Source organism: Nicotiana tabacum, chromosome 5, assembly GCF_000715075.1.
Source record: "Nicotiana tabacum cultivar K326 chromosome 5, ASM71507v2, whole genome shotgun sequence".
Classification (NCBI taxonomy): Eukaryota; Viridiplantae; Streptophyta; class Magnoliopsida; order Solanales; family Solanaceae; genus Nicotiana; species Nicotiana tabacum.
In genome coordinates, this window is record NC_134084.1 from 87,390,684 (window position 1) to 87,406,419 (window position 15,736).

The following is a 15,736-nucleotide window of genomic DNA, read 5'->3' on the forward strand; positions in this document are numbered from 1 at the left end:
AATGTTCGATGGCACAGGAGATCCCAGAGTCCATTTGAGGACATATTTTTGATAAGCTGGTTGGAGTCGGAAGGGATGAGAAAATCCGTATGAAACTCTTCATGAGAAGTCTGAAGGGGGATGCTTTATCCTGGTACATCAGCCAGGACCCCAAGAAATGGACAAGCTGGGTAGGTATGGCATCAGATTTCATGAACACATTCCGATTCAATATAGAGAATGAACCAGATGTATTCTACATCTAGAATTTGAAGAAGAAGCCTACCGAGACATTCCGTAAGTATGCTACTCGTTGGAGATTAGAGGCTGATAAGGTCAGACCGACCTTAGAAGAGGAACAGATGAACAGATTCTTCGTCCGGGCTCAGGATCCACAATATTATGAGAGGTTGATGCTTATCGAGGGCCAGAAATTCTCTGATATCATCAAGATGGGAGAAAGAATTGAGGAAGGCATTAAGAATGGTATGATTACTAATCTTGAAGCATTGCAAGCCAGCAACAAGGCTGTACAGTCTGGTGGCACATCCAAAAAGAAGGATGTGAGTGTCGTGATGGTCGCACAGGGAGCCAAATCACCACTAAAATACCACACTTACCCGTCACCTCCACTTACATATCAGCCCATCCCAAATTACCAAGCACCCGCACCCTCTTACCAAAATCCACCACCCGTTTACCAATCATCTCCCTCTCCCGCATATCAACCCACTTCACCCAGATACTCTCAACCTGCACCTGTTTACCAAGCTTATAATGCCCAACCCTCTCATTACCAATCACCTCCCACTCACCAAAATTTCCCTAGACCCAGACCAAATCTCGACCGCAGACCTCCCAGACAATATACGGCCATCACTGAGCCAATTGACCAGCTATATGAGAGACTTAAAGCTACTGGTTACGTCTCCCCTATTCCTGCCATAACTCCAAAAAATCCTTCCCAATGGGTTAACCCTAATAAGACCTGTGCGTACCACTCCAGCATGAAGGGACATACCATTGAAAAGTGCCGCTCGTTGAAGGACAAGATTCAATCTCTGATCGACAATAAGGTTATCGTAGCAAAGGAGCCTGCTTCTAATGTCCGCAACGACCCTCTACCTGATCACAAAGGTGGAGATATTCACATGATCGAGATCGAAGATGACTGGGACCCTAAGGGGTCGATAGGATTAATTGCTGAGGGTGATGAGCCAAAGAAACCGACAGTCACACTTAACCCGATTGTTGTGCAGAATCAACCCTCCAGGGGTGGTGAAGTAAACATGTCTATACCTCTCGAATTTGAAGCACCTTCTTCTGCGAAGGTGGCCGGGCTAATTAAAGTTGAGTTTGGAGTCTCGAAGGCACCTGTACCTTTCGAAGTTGTTGTGTTACCACCAAGGGTACCCATTCCTGTAGCAATGTCAGACATAACACCGTTCCACTCAAATGCCATACCATGAGATTACATAGCTGAAGCTAGGAGGAAAGGGAAGACCAAGACGGGAGAAGCAATTGCTGCGCAGGGTATGACCAGAACAGGCAGGGTTACACTCCAGAGCACCTAGCCAAGTCCAGTAAGCAAACCTCTGGACGGACTATTAAAACTGGGCCCGATGATCTTTGGAGGAAAATACAAGCTAAGGAGTATTCAGTCGTTGAGCAGTTGAACAAAACACCAGCGCAGATCTCCATCCTAGCTCTTCTACAGAGCTCTGACGCACACAAAAATGCCTTGATGAAGATATTGAGCGAAGCTTATGTGCCCAGCAATATAACTGGAGGCGAAATGGCAAATATAGTAGGACAAATACTGGAAAACTACAAAATCACCTTCCACGAAGATGAGCTGCCGTCGGAAGGACTGAGTCACAACATGGCACTGCACATCACCGTGCAATGCGAGGATTACTTCATTACTAGAGTCTTTATCAATGGAGGCTCCAGCCTCAACATCTATCCGTTGATAACTCTCAGAACATTGGGAAAGAGCCTACACGAGATCAAAGATGGGGCCATCAATGTCAAAGCCTTCGATGGGTCCCAAAGGTCCACTATCGGAGAGATCAGCCTATGCTTGCAAATGGGGCCAACCTGGTTCGACGTTGACTTTCAGGTGATAGATGTCCCAGCATCCTACAATTTGGGAAGACCATAGATCCACGCCGCCGGAGCTGTAGCATCGACCCTGCATCAGGCAGTGAAGTTCGAATGGAATCACCAAGAGGTGATTATTCATGGCGATGGTAGCAACCCCATATATAGTCGCCAGACCATCCCGATGATTGGAGGCAGAAGGAGAATAGGCGGAGAAACATACCACCACATTGAAAGGGTCAATGTTGTAGACAAGGATAAATGGTAGGATAACAAGATTGAAAGTATCTTGAATTGGTGTGGGTACGAACCTGGAAAGGGACTCGACAAAAACCTCCAGGGAATCACCAAACCCATCAAACTGAAGAAACATGGTACTACATTTGGTTTGGGGTATGAGTACACTTGGGAGGAGTTCAATCATTGGTCGCCACCATGGTGCGGTCCCTACTACCCACTGGAGCATCTGATACCTCACCTAGAGCAGACTTTCCAGCCGGCAGATACTATATATGGGTCGGAGGAAAATGAAGCATTGGCAGCCATAAAGAATCTGTTCCTGGAGGATGATAATATGGATTGTTGTGTTATTTTCGAGGAGGAAGGCCCTTCTATACAAGTTGTGAACCAAGGAGAGCGCCTAGGCAATTGATCAATCAGAACCACCAGGGCCCGGAAAGCTTCGGGGTAGCAAGGCTAAACAAAAGCACCATGCATCACATTTTTACCTTTTACTAGCTGATTTTATTTCCACATTGTCTTCTAATTTTGAAAAGAGCTCTGATATTCAAAACAATTATGAATTCAATCGAAGCATTTCAGTTTATTATATATCTCTCTCTTATTATTTTTTCTATCATTTACTTTATTTTACACAACATTACTATTACTTGCCTTGACGATGAACCAACGATTGTGACTTGCAACGAGACAACGCAACAAACGGATACGGACTCAGAAGAGGGTGATATACCAGAAGAGGTCGTTAGAGGGGTTGAGAATTTTGAAAATAGGTCTAAGTCTAACTTGGACGAAACTGAGGTCGTTAATCTGGGAGATACAGAGAATGTCAAAGAAACGCGCATCAGTATTCACCTGTCACCATCAGAAAAGAAAGAGTACACGGAGTTACTAAAGGAATATAAAGATATATTCGCCTGGTCATATGATGATATGACTGGTCTCAGCACATCCATTGTAGCTCACAAACTGCCAATAGATCCAACATGTCCGCCGGTAAAGCAGAAGCTCAGGAAATTCAAACCCGACATGAGTTTGAAAATCAAAGAAGAGGTTACCAAGCAAGTCAAAACCAAGGTTCTCAGGGTAGTAGAGTATCCGACATGGTTAGCCAACATCGTGTCAATGCCAAAAAAGGATGGGAAAGTTAGAGTTTGTGTTGACTACCGGGATCTTAATCGGGCCAGTCCCAAAGACGACTTCCCCTTGCCGAACATACACATTCTAATTGACAACTGCGCCAAGCATGAGTTGCAGTCTTTTGTTGACTGTTTCGCTGGGTATCATCAGATATGGATGGATGAGGAAGATGCAGAGAAAATGGCTTTCATCATACCATGGGGAATGTACTGTTACAAAATGATGCCATTCGGTTTGAAGAATGTTGGTCCCACCTACATGAGAGCCATGACTACCATCTTTCATGACATGATACACAAGGAGATCGAGGTATATGTGGATGACGTCATCATCAAATCCAAGAAAGCCAAGGATCACATGGAAGACCTAAGAAAGTTCTTCAACAGACTGAGGAGGTACAATCTGAAACTGAATCTTACCAAGTGTGCATTCGGGGTTCCTGCTGGTAAATTATTGGGTTTCATTTTGAGTCGTCGAGGAATAGAATTGGACCCGTCAAAGGTCAAAGCTATCCAAGAATTGCCGCCGCCAAAGAACGAGAAGGACGTGATGAGTTTCCTGGGGAGACTCAACTATATCAGTCGGTTCATAGCTCAGTCCACGGTCATTTGTGAACCTATCTTCAAAACATTGAAAAAGGATGTTGCTACCAAGTGGACTGATGATTGTCAGAAAGCCTTCGACAGAATCAAGGAATACCTGTCAACACCACAAGTCTTGGTTCCGCCTGAGCCAGGAAGACCCCTATTGCTTTACCTTGCGGTATTGGATGGAGCATTCGGTGGTGTTCTGGGACAATAGGATGAAACAGGGAGAAAGGAGCATGCCATCTACTATATCAGTAAGAAGTTCACACCATACGAGGCCCGGTATTCTCTTTTAGAACGCACTTGTTGTGCTCTTACTTGAGTCGCGCAGAAGTTGAGGCATTACTTCTGTGCTTACACTACTTATCTCATATCCAGAATGGACCCTCTGAAGTATATCTTCCAGAAACCCATGCCCACTGGCAAGCTCGCCAAGTGGCAAATCCTGCTAAGTGAATTCGACATTGTTTACGTGACCTAGAAAGCAATCAAAGGGCAAGCCTTGGTGGATCATCTCGCCGAGAATCCCGTGGACGGAGAATACGAGCCCATACGTTTCCCGATGAAGAGGTATCTTTCATAGGAGAAGATATTGCAAAATCCTATGATGGTTGGAGGTTGTTTTTCGACGGAGCTGCGAATTTCAAAGGAGTTGGCATAAGAGCAGTCCTAGTATCAGAAACCGGCCAGCACTACTCGGTATCCGCCAAGCTCAGGTTCCCTTGCACCAATAATATAGCCGAATATGAAGCCTGCATCTTGGGGCTCAAAATGGCCATTGACATGAACGTTCAGGAGTTGCTAGTGATCGGGGACTCAGACTTGCTCATACATCAGGTTCGAGAAGAGTGGGCAACCAAGAACTCTAAGATACTTCCCTACTTGCATCACATATAGGAGTTGAGGAAAAGGTTCACAAAGACAGAATTTCAGCATGTCCTCAGAGTCCAGAACGAGTTTGCTTATGCATTAGCTACTTTATCATCCATGATCCAGCATCCAGATATAAATTTCATTGATCCCATCCCAGTAAAGATTCATGATCAGCCAGCTTATTGCGCCCATGTTGAGGAAGAAGCGGATGGAAAGCCATGATTCCACGACATCAAGGAGTACTTGACAACAGGGGAATATCCAGAACTTGCAAACGCTACTCAGAAGCGCACACTTCGTAGGTTATCCAACAACTTCTTTCACAGTGGAGGAATCCTATACAGGAGGACTCCCGATTTGGGTTTACTAAGGTGTGTCAAAGTAAAAGAAGCATCCAGGCTATTAGACGAAGTGTATGCAGGGACCTGCGGGCCACACATGAATGGTTTTGTCTTAGCAAAGAAGATACTCCGAGCAGGGTATTTTTGGATGACTATGGAAACAGACTGTATCCAGTATGTTCGCAAATGCCATCGTTGTCAGATACATGCAGATATGATAAAGGTGCCTCCAAACGAGCTTACTACAACAAGCTCACCATGGCCATTCGCCGCTTGGGGAATGGATGTTATCGGACCTATCGAGCCTGCCGCATCAAATGGGCACAGGTTCATCTTAGTGGCAATCGATTATTTTACCAAATGGGTCGAAGCAGCATCATACAAGGCGGTCACTAAGAAGGTTGTGGTGGATTTCGTCCACGACCGCATTGTTTGTCGGTTCGGAATTTCAGAATCAATCATCACCGATAATGGTTCCAGTCTCAACAACGACTTGATGAAAGCAATGTGTGAAACAGTCAAGATCATACACAAGAACTCTACAGCATACAAGCCTCAGATGAATGGAGTTGTGGAGGCAGCCAACAAGAATATCAAGAAGATACTAAGGAAGATGGTCGAAAGGCACAAGCAATGGCATGAGAAGTTATCATTCGCCTTATTGGGATACCGCACCACAGTTCACACATCGACCGGAGCAACTCCCTACATGCTGGTTTATGGTACAGAGGCGGTCATCCCCGCCGAGGTAGAAATTCCCTCCTTAAAGATCATACAAGAAGTAGAGTTGGATGATGCAGAATGGGTAAAAGGTCGCTACGAGCAGTTAGCCCTTATAGATGGGAAAATGATGAATGCAGTTTTCCACGGTCAGTTGTATCAGAACAGAATGTCCAGAGCCTTCAACAAAAGATTTAAGCCAAGGAAGTTTACACTGGGGCAGCTGGTGTTGAAGAAAATATTCCCACATCAAGATGAAGCCAAGGGGAAGTTCTCTCCCAATTGGCAGGGTCCGTACGTGGTTCACCGGGTTCTAACTGGAGGAGTCCTTATTCTTGCAGAAATGGATGGAGAAGTCTGGCCGAAGCCAATCAATTCAGATGCAGTGAAACGATACTATGTATAACCACTTATGATTCCCTTTATGATGTAATTTGAACTACGCCTGACCTGATTCCCTTTTAAGAAGGGATACGTAGGCAGCCTTATGGGTTCGGTCACAATTTAATAAAAAATCCATTTCCCCCCGCTATTGGAACTGGGGCAGAATTTTGAGGAGGACCCTCAAAATTCCGAAATTGATTTTAGTCCATGCATCGCCAGAAGCGCAGCCCAGTAAACTGGGGCAGAATTTTGAGGAGGACCCTCAAAATTCCGAAGATGATTTTTTTAGTCATTCAGCACAGCCGTCAGAAATGTCCACTCAGCAAACTGGGGCAGAATTTTGAGGTGGACCCTCAAAATTCCGGAGCGAAAGAGGTTGCAATGTCTGGAACCACGTCGCAGTCGTTGGTTCATCTAAAGAAAACTATTTTCGATTATATACTTACGTTATATTTACTAAATCATGCATAACTATTATCCGGATTGTTGCTGTTTAGCGACGCTACCCCAATGACACACAACGTCAAGAGCCCGGGGAAGACGAACTAACATTTTCCCCTTACAGAACTCACGATTTTTCTTTGGATGCAGGCACTCAATTTGCAATATCATTAGATATATTTATGCACTCACACTTTCCCAAAAATGCAACTTCTCAGAACCATCGCGTGCCCGCAATCGCTATCCGTACACAATCTCCCCAGCAGTCATATTGTCATAATCGGCTATCAGCTAAGAGATCTTACTACTAATTGTCCTTTTACATTCTTGCACTGCATAAGACTACTTTTTTGCCTTCCGAGGTTAAGCTCTACCTCCATCATCATCTGCATAAGGCTACTTATCTGCCTTTCGAGACTAAGCATTGTCTCCATCCTGCATTTCTCATCATTTGCATAAGGCCACTTATCTGCCTTTCGAGACTAAGCATTGTCTCCATCCTGCATTTCTCATCATCTGCATAAGTCTACTTATCTGCCTTTTGAGACTAAGCATTGTCTCCATCCTGCATTTCTCTGCATTGCATAAGGCTACCTTTCTGCCTTCCGAGACTAAGCATTGTCTCCATCCTGCATTTCTCTGCATTGCATAAGGCTACCTTTCTGCCTTCCGAGACTAAGCATTGTCTCCATCCTACATTTCTCTGCATTGCATAAGGCTACCTTTCTGCCTTCCGAGACTAAGCATTGTCTACATCCTACATTTTTCTGCATTGCATAAGGCTACCTTTCTGCCTTCCGAAACTAAGCATTGTCTCCATCTTGCATTTCCTTGCATTGCATAAAGCTACCTTATCTGCCTTTCGGGACTAAGCCCTGTCTCCATCTGCATTTCGCATAAGGCTACTTTTCTGCCTTCTGAGGTTAAGCTCTACCTCCATCATCATCTGCATAAGGCTACTTTTCTGCCTTTCGAGACTAAGCTCTGTCTCCATCTGTATTTTGCATAAGGCTACCTTTCTGCCTTCCGAGGTTAAGCTCTACCTCCATCTGCATTGCATAAGGCTACCTTTCTGCCTTCCGAGACTAAGCTCTGTCTCCATCCTGCATGGCTGAAATATCGCCACTTTGTTTTCTTGCATCGGCTGAAAGATCGCCACTTTATCTCTCTCGCATGGCTGAAATATCGCCACCTTTTATTTACGTCTTGCATCGGCTGAAATATCGCCAAATCCTACATTTCATGGGCTGAAAGATCGCCATCTTCTGCATTTCATGGGCTGAAAGATCGCCAAATTGTCCAAAGGCGTCATTGTTCGGAGGCACCATTTGCATAGCCCGAGAACGCCATGCCATGGCCTGAGGACCCTATTTTATCTTTTGCATATCATTATTCAAAGGAATCATAGTTCGGAGGCATAATCTACATGGCCCGAGAACATCATTTCATGGCCTGCGAATTTTTATTTACGCTCTTCATAGCCCGGGACGTCATCCTAACCGTCCAAAGACAGCATTCATAGTCCAATGGGAATTTGCATCACGTTTAAATTTATGCACAATATACGCTCGTATGGCTTACTTGCAGGTACACCGGCTGGAAACGACCGTCTCAGCATGAGCGATCCCGCTCCGGTTCCCGCAGCCTATCGATTTTCAGAAACCTCTCTCAATCTAAACATCGCGTTCGTCCGTTTCAAATCTCCATCGGCATATTCTGTCAATGGTTCCTGAACTACATATGACCTGATTCTTGTAAGACCATGGATATGTAGGCGGCTCAGAAACCAGAGCTCGGTCAGAATTCCTTTCAAATCGCCACTTCCGGTCAAAATTAGCCATCTTATCTTTACCCGACAACTCTTTCATCCTTCCCGGGTAAAGAGGGGCAGTTGTTGATACCCAATTTTTCCCTAAGTATTTTTTACACTCAAAATACTTTCAAAATAACATATATGTGCATACATAAGCATGTCCAAGTATTTTGGTATTTTTCCCAAATTTTTTAAGGATTTTTCAAAACCAATTTATTGTCTATTTTTAGCAGTGCAAAATCCAATAATTATTCCCAAAGTTATTATTTTGGTGAATAATTTATTTATTTCTCATATTTACACCAAAATATAATTAAGGTGATTTTTGCATATTTTTACAAATTTATTTGGTATTTTTAAAGCTAATTTGCATATAATTGCAATTATAGCCCATGTTTCGATTAATAGTATTTTTATAATTGCAAAATCAGTTCCAGTATTTTTGTATTACTAATGGTTTCAGTACTTTTAATTTTCTTTTAAAATCATTTCCATTATTTTTATAATATTAAGAGGGAGAAATTGGCTATTTAATACCTAACCTATTATTATTGCAATTTTAGCCCCAATTATAACCCACCCCATCAGATTTTTAATTAACCCAATACCCAATCCAAATCCGCCAAGCCCAATCTCCGAATAACTCGGCCCAACTTCGATTTAATCTGAGTCGTTGATCAAATGAGATCAACGGCCCAAATTTCGTTTCCTTAATTAAATTCTAACTACCCTCCTGACCCCTCATTTCATCGAGACCGGTCTCTCTCTCTACTTGGTCTCTTCCTCTCCTCTTTCTCTCTAGAACCTTCTGGTTCTTCTCCGATGGCCTTCACCATCTATCCGACCACCTCCATCCTCACCTCTTTCGACCACCAGCCGCCGTGAAACCTTATCTCGCTGATTCTCACTATCCTGGAGACCCCAGGAGCCTCCACCATACGAGATGGTCACTGAAAGCTTTGCCTGGTTTGTCTTCGGCCTTTCTCCGATGGGTTTTGGTCCGATGGTGCTATGAACACCATTATTGCTGAGTTTCACAGTCAGGTTTCTCCTACTTCTCACTGGTTTCTTATGAAACCCTAATCTCTACCCAAACCTCTTAAATCTCTGTATTTTTAAACGATTTTAACTCACACCTTTATGTTTTACACTACTCTCTACTCGATCTTTACGATTACTCAAGTTTTAAACGTTTTGTTCCCTTTTTTTTCAAACTAGGGTTTCTGAACCCCTCTTCGAAATCACTTTATGTTCTGATTTTGAGTACTATATGTTTGTGTTTATATTATTTTCTTGTTTGTGTGATTTTCTGGGTTATTCTCCGAGTTCTATGCTTTAATTTTGTTGTTAGGGTTCCAACCTTCTACTGTTTCTGTGATTTCTTGCTTAGGGTTCTCTGATTTTCGTGCCTATCGTGTTTAATAGATTTAATTATTCATTGTTTACCAAATATTCTGCTGATTCTGTGCATCTCTTCGAATTCCTGATTTTGTACACGTTTTCCTTAGAAGTTTTTCACTGATTTTGAATCACTTCCTTATTTGTGAGATGTTTTCCTTACTTAGAACTAATTCCTTGTGATTTTAGTCTCATCGTGATTCTTTGACTAATTTTCAGAGTTAATTTATATTTTTACCATATTTATGCGCATAAACATACTTTCAAATATTCAGTATATATTTTCCTTACTTGAAATATTATGTATTTGGTCCTTATTACATGTTACATGCTTTACTACTCCTATTATGGTAGATTCAGTAGTCTAAGTGATTTTTTCCTTATCTGATATAACTTGTACCCATTCGAATCATGACTCCCTAATTAAAAGGAGTTTGGTCCTGTGATTGATTCCAATTGGTATTGCTTCTATAATTGTGTACTTGTTACCCTATTCTCTACTTGTTTTCAAAACTATAAATACTCTACCCTCTATTTAGCATAACAGACGAACAACCACACTGTTCTGAACTCTCTCTTACACACACAAGCATACTCACTGTTCTCTCTTACTTTCCTACACATTCTCGCTCGCTTCTCTTATTGACTACTGGTTACTTAGTCGGCTAGAAGACAAGACTGAGTAGCTTGTTAATCTACTATTTTATAGCTCTATACATTGCTTCTCTCTTGGTCTGCACACTACTGCTCTACATCCCTGCACACTACTGCTCTATTATCCCACTCTTGACTGGTATGTCTGCTATTTGATTTACAGCTTCCAAAACAACATGTTTTTATGCATGTTGCACTTTCTCTTATTTCTTTTATGCTTCTACTTATGGTTCTGTTGTTTTCATTGCAATTAGCGTGCCTCTTTGCTAGTTCATTGATGTGATTACCCTTCCCTTAATTCAGCATGTCTACTGCTTCCCTTACTTGTTTAATACAGTTCTTCCTTACCCCCTAACCCCAGTACATTATTAGCATGTATTCACGACCCTTCCTAGCTACTAAATAATCCTGAACCTCTTCCATGAGCACTTTGGGATGAAATGTGTTGTGACTGTTTAAGTTCTGAAATGTTTTCTCTGATGTCTACGTATGTGCAACTATGCTCTCACATGTGAACTACTTGTCCCCATTTCCCCTGTTTGTGTTTGCTTCCCTGAACTATGTGTGATATTCTAGTTCTGAGATTGTCCTACTCACCTTCTTACAAAACTGTCACACTCTTCTATTGTTTTTATTTCAAGAGCTGATTCTATATGGATCATTTTTAAACAGTTTTTTTTTCTCAACTCAATTTCCTTAAACTATATCACACACTCTCACTACTCTTAGAGATTAGGTCCTGCCCCCTTCGTGTAAGCATTGCTTTGGGTATCTCTGAGTACTCACTGAACTTTGATGCACAAGGATGGTAATTCCACACTGCACTTGTTCAACATTTTTGGTAAATGTTTGGGTGTTGGTATTGGCCAGGGACCCAATGGGGCCTTAGAGAGCTTTGCCGCACCCAGACCATGGCAAAGGCTGTGAAACTCGAAAGGAGTGAGGTTGGAAGATTGGGCCTGGCTGAAGGCTCCCTATAGAATAACTTCTTATTTTTTATTCTTTATTACTGTAATTCGGCTATCCTTGGTTTGTAATAATTTGTAAACGAATGATTGGGGTCGAATAGTGAATATGGGAGGGGTTATCCATGCTTAGTTCAAGTAATGGGTAGAAAACATGCTTATAGGACTTTATTTACCTACTTGCGCAATAGATATCATGTATAGGACATGCATCTCACATATTAGTAATCCTATTTTAGGCTCTTTACTTTCAGTCTATTATTATACTCATTTCGTAATCACGATTAGTTAATAACCAATAAGTAACTGTTATAAAATTACTAGTGCATTCTCATTAGCATTTAGAGACTATGTTTTAGGAGCTTCTATGTGCATTAGACATCCTGTTACTTAGGGCTTTTATTTTTTCTGAGTTGCAATTGTTGAACGCCTCACCAGTATGTTTAATCTAATAATACAAGTTTGGTTAACTGCGTCCTTTTAAAACTGGAATTAATATGCATGTTCACCCCCTTTAAGGTAATTATGCAACGCATACGACGCCTACACAAACTTTAGGCCTAATAAGAATCGATTAATCATGTTTTACCGGTTTAAGACCAATCAGCCTCTTATAATTTTGAACTCTGCTGCTCCCATTCTTGCTGAAGTTCACTCTGTTTTTTTTTTTTAAAAACTCCCGCTCTATCTGGAAACAAAATCTTGAAATTGTGCATCTATTTACTCTCACTGGTTTTCTGGTTCTTGTTCTATTATGTTTTCAAACTACTGGGTTACCATTCTTTGCCCAGAATTGTGCTATTTTGAATACGTGTCCAGTACCTCGTTAAGCTACTGTCACTACTTGATTTTCAAAAACCATGCTTTAACGATTTTTTTATCTGTCGCTAAACTCAACTACTGTTATCTATTCCTGTTTTCTGAAAACTCCTATCTTTGAGACCTTAAATGTGTTTGAGACGTGCTGATTACATGTTTACTTGTGGAGGGATCTGTGAGCTTTTTATTTGCCTTTGTGTTCCCTTTATGTGTAGTCCTACTTGTTATGTATGTCGCTTAGCATTTTGTCCTTTAAACCTAAGGGTTCAGCTAGTCCCTACCTTGTAGGAATAGTGGTCCTAAATACCCTCTAGGATTTATAGGATGAGACGGGTAATAGCATGCAATAAGTAACGATACCATTCCACGCTTTAATACCTTAACGGGATGGGATGGGTATAATATGGATATGATGACTGGTGCGCCAATATCACGTGCGACCCCTCTTCTGAGTAGTGATTGCTGGATATTGCATTGATGTGATCCATATTATTTGTAAACCAAGGACCCCCTTCCCTTTATTTGCTTTCATCTCTTCTTGTAAAACTTTCAGATCCTTTTTCATAAATTTTTGCCCTCTCTACTTTCCTTCTAAAGTTTTCAACCTAATTGCAATGTTATATGCGATTCCTTATTTGAACCTTGATTGTTTACTTGTAAAGTCACAATTGTAGCATGGTCGGGACCACACTAGTGGATCTTGAGGGATGCCTAACACCTTCCCCTCGAGATAATTTCTAGCCCTTACCCGAACTCTGGTTTTCCAACTCAAACTCTTCTAAAAAGTGTCCTAATGCACTATACTCATTAGGTGGCGACTATTCAACTTCTAAACCCAATTCTCGAAAGGGAATAGAGTTGTTCTCCCAATGTCGTATACCCGATTTCGACCAGTAGAAAAAGGGGACGTCGACAGTTACTGTGTTAGGCACTTTAAAGCTAATTTTCAGAAGGCATATCCCAACAAGGATCTCCATGATTTGATGTGGATGGCAGCAACAAACCATCAACAGCATAAATTCCGGATGCACATGGAATATATCAGACAAGAAGACGAGGTAGCCTATCGTTGGTTAATGCGACATGACCCTGAAAATTGGACGTTGCATGCGGATGGTGGCAGACGATGGGGAACTCTGACTACAAATGTGTCAGAGTCTTTCAACGGGTTATTGAAGTCTGCAAAAGGATTGCCTGTCACAGCCATGGTGCGGTTGTTGTTCAAGCAGATGGCAGAGAGATTTGTTGAAAGGTCTGCAACTGCAACATCATTGATGGAAAAGGGTGTTGAATTTATGCCAGTGCCTATAAAAAGATTTGAGAAATATAGATGGCGAGCGCATTGGCATTCATTTTTGCAGTATGATAACGAAAGAAATGTTTTTTGAAGCTCGCACCGCTATCCATCAAAATCGAGGTAATAATGTACATACTATAAATGAATCTAGAAGGTTATGCTCTTGTGGAAAATGACCCATCTACCACATGCCTTGCTCACATGCCATCAAGTGCTTTCAACAAGTTGGTTTGGGTGTAATCGGGCTATCTCAATAATCCTATAGAATCCCGTGGCCTGGAGGCGATGGACTACACGCTCGTGGAGAACTCTGTCATGAAGAAAATCTCACAGGTCATCCACTCTCCTAGCGCAGAGAGCCTGGGAAAGTAACTCTCCATCCCATATATGGGCGGGCCTATGATCGCCCTGAAGCACTAATAGCTCACGAGAGTAAGGGCTGAGACGTATAGGCGCGTCCATGTCGTCAACTGTAAATTAAACAACATTAATTGTATGTTAATTATTAAATTGTACAAAGTATATGTAACAATTTGGGTCCATGCTCGATATTTTAGGCCCAGTAGCACCAAATTTTCGTGAATATTTATGTGTGTCAATTTTAATTTTTTTATAATTTTGTGTGTGTTTGTTTTATAATTTAAATTCTATATTTTTTTAGAGATTTAATTGTACAAAGTATATGTAACAATTTGGGTCCAGGCTCGATATTTTAGGTCCAGTAGCACCAAATTTACATGAATATTTATGTGTGTCAAATTTAATTTTTTGATAATTTTGTGTGTGTTTGTTTTATAATTTAAATTCTATTTTTAATTATTAAATTGTACAAAGTATATGTAACAATTTGGGTCCAGGCTCGATATTTTAGGCCCAGTAGCACCAAATTTTCATGAATATTTATATGTGTCAATTTTAATTTTTTAATAATTTTTTGTGTATTTATTTTATAATTTAAATTCTAAATTTTTTTAGAGATTTAATTGTACAAAGTATATGTAACAATTGGGTTCCAGGCTCGATAGTTAAGGCCCGGTAGCACCAAACTATCGTGAATATTTATGTATGTCAAATTTAATTTTTCAATTATTTTGTGTGTGTTTGTTTTATACTTTAAATTCTAAATTTTAACAAAGTATATATTTTCATCTACCATTCTAAAATTACTTAAACTACAAGGATTCTATGCTAAAATACTATACAGTTTACTATGCTAAAAGTTTCTACATTTTACTACGCTAATAAATAAATTAAATATAAACAACATATATATTTTAATCAGATAACATTAAAAAAAATAGCTACAACAATACTAGTTTCGCAAATAAAAAACACATAATGACATAGTAATACTAATATCTAAATACTTATATTAACATAAAAAATTAAATCTAAATTTTACACTAATATCTAAGTCCGGATAAATATAACATACTAGTTTTGCAAATACAACACAAAAGGACATGAAAACACATTCAATAGGCAGTGATATACATTATTATACAAGTTTGGACATAAAATAAATTGAAATACCTCGATGTTGTGTGTGTATTGCGTGAAAATTTGAAGACGAAGGAGATAAACCACGAGTCCAGAATGCTCTACTACGATGGAGGACCTACGTTCCTGACCTTTTGTGTGACAGGAGGGGACTACATTTTTTTTTTTTAGATTGTCGAGCAGTTGGGGACGGGGGGACCAGAAGGAGAAGGGAGGGTTTGTAAAAAAACGGGGGAGGGTTCTGTCGAGGAAGAAGACGAGTTCAAATTAAACGCTATATATAGCGTATGATTTGAAAACGCTATATATAGCGTTTAATTTGAACACGCTATATGAGAAGTCAAATCGTCTGACACATATAGCGTATAACAACAACACGCTATACTTAACGGCAGACGTTACCGTTAATATATAGCGTGTTGTTGTTGCACGCTATATATAGAAATGTCGTTTTTTTTAATACACTTATTTGTGTGTTTTGA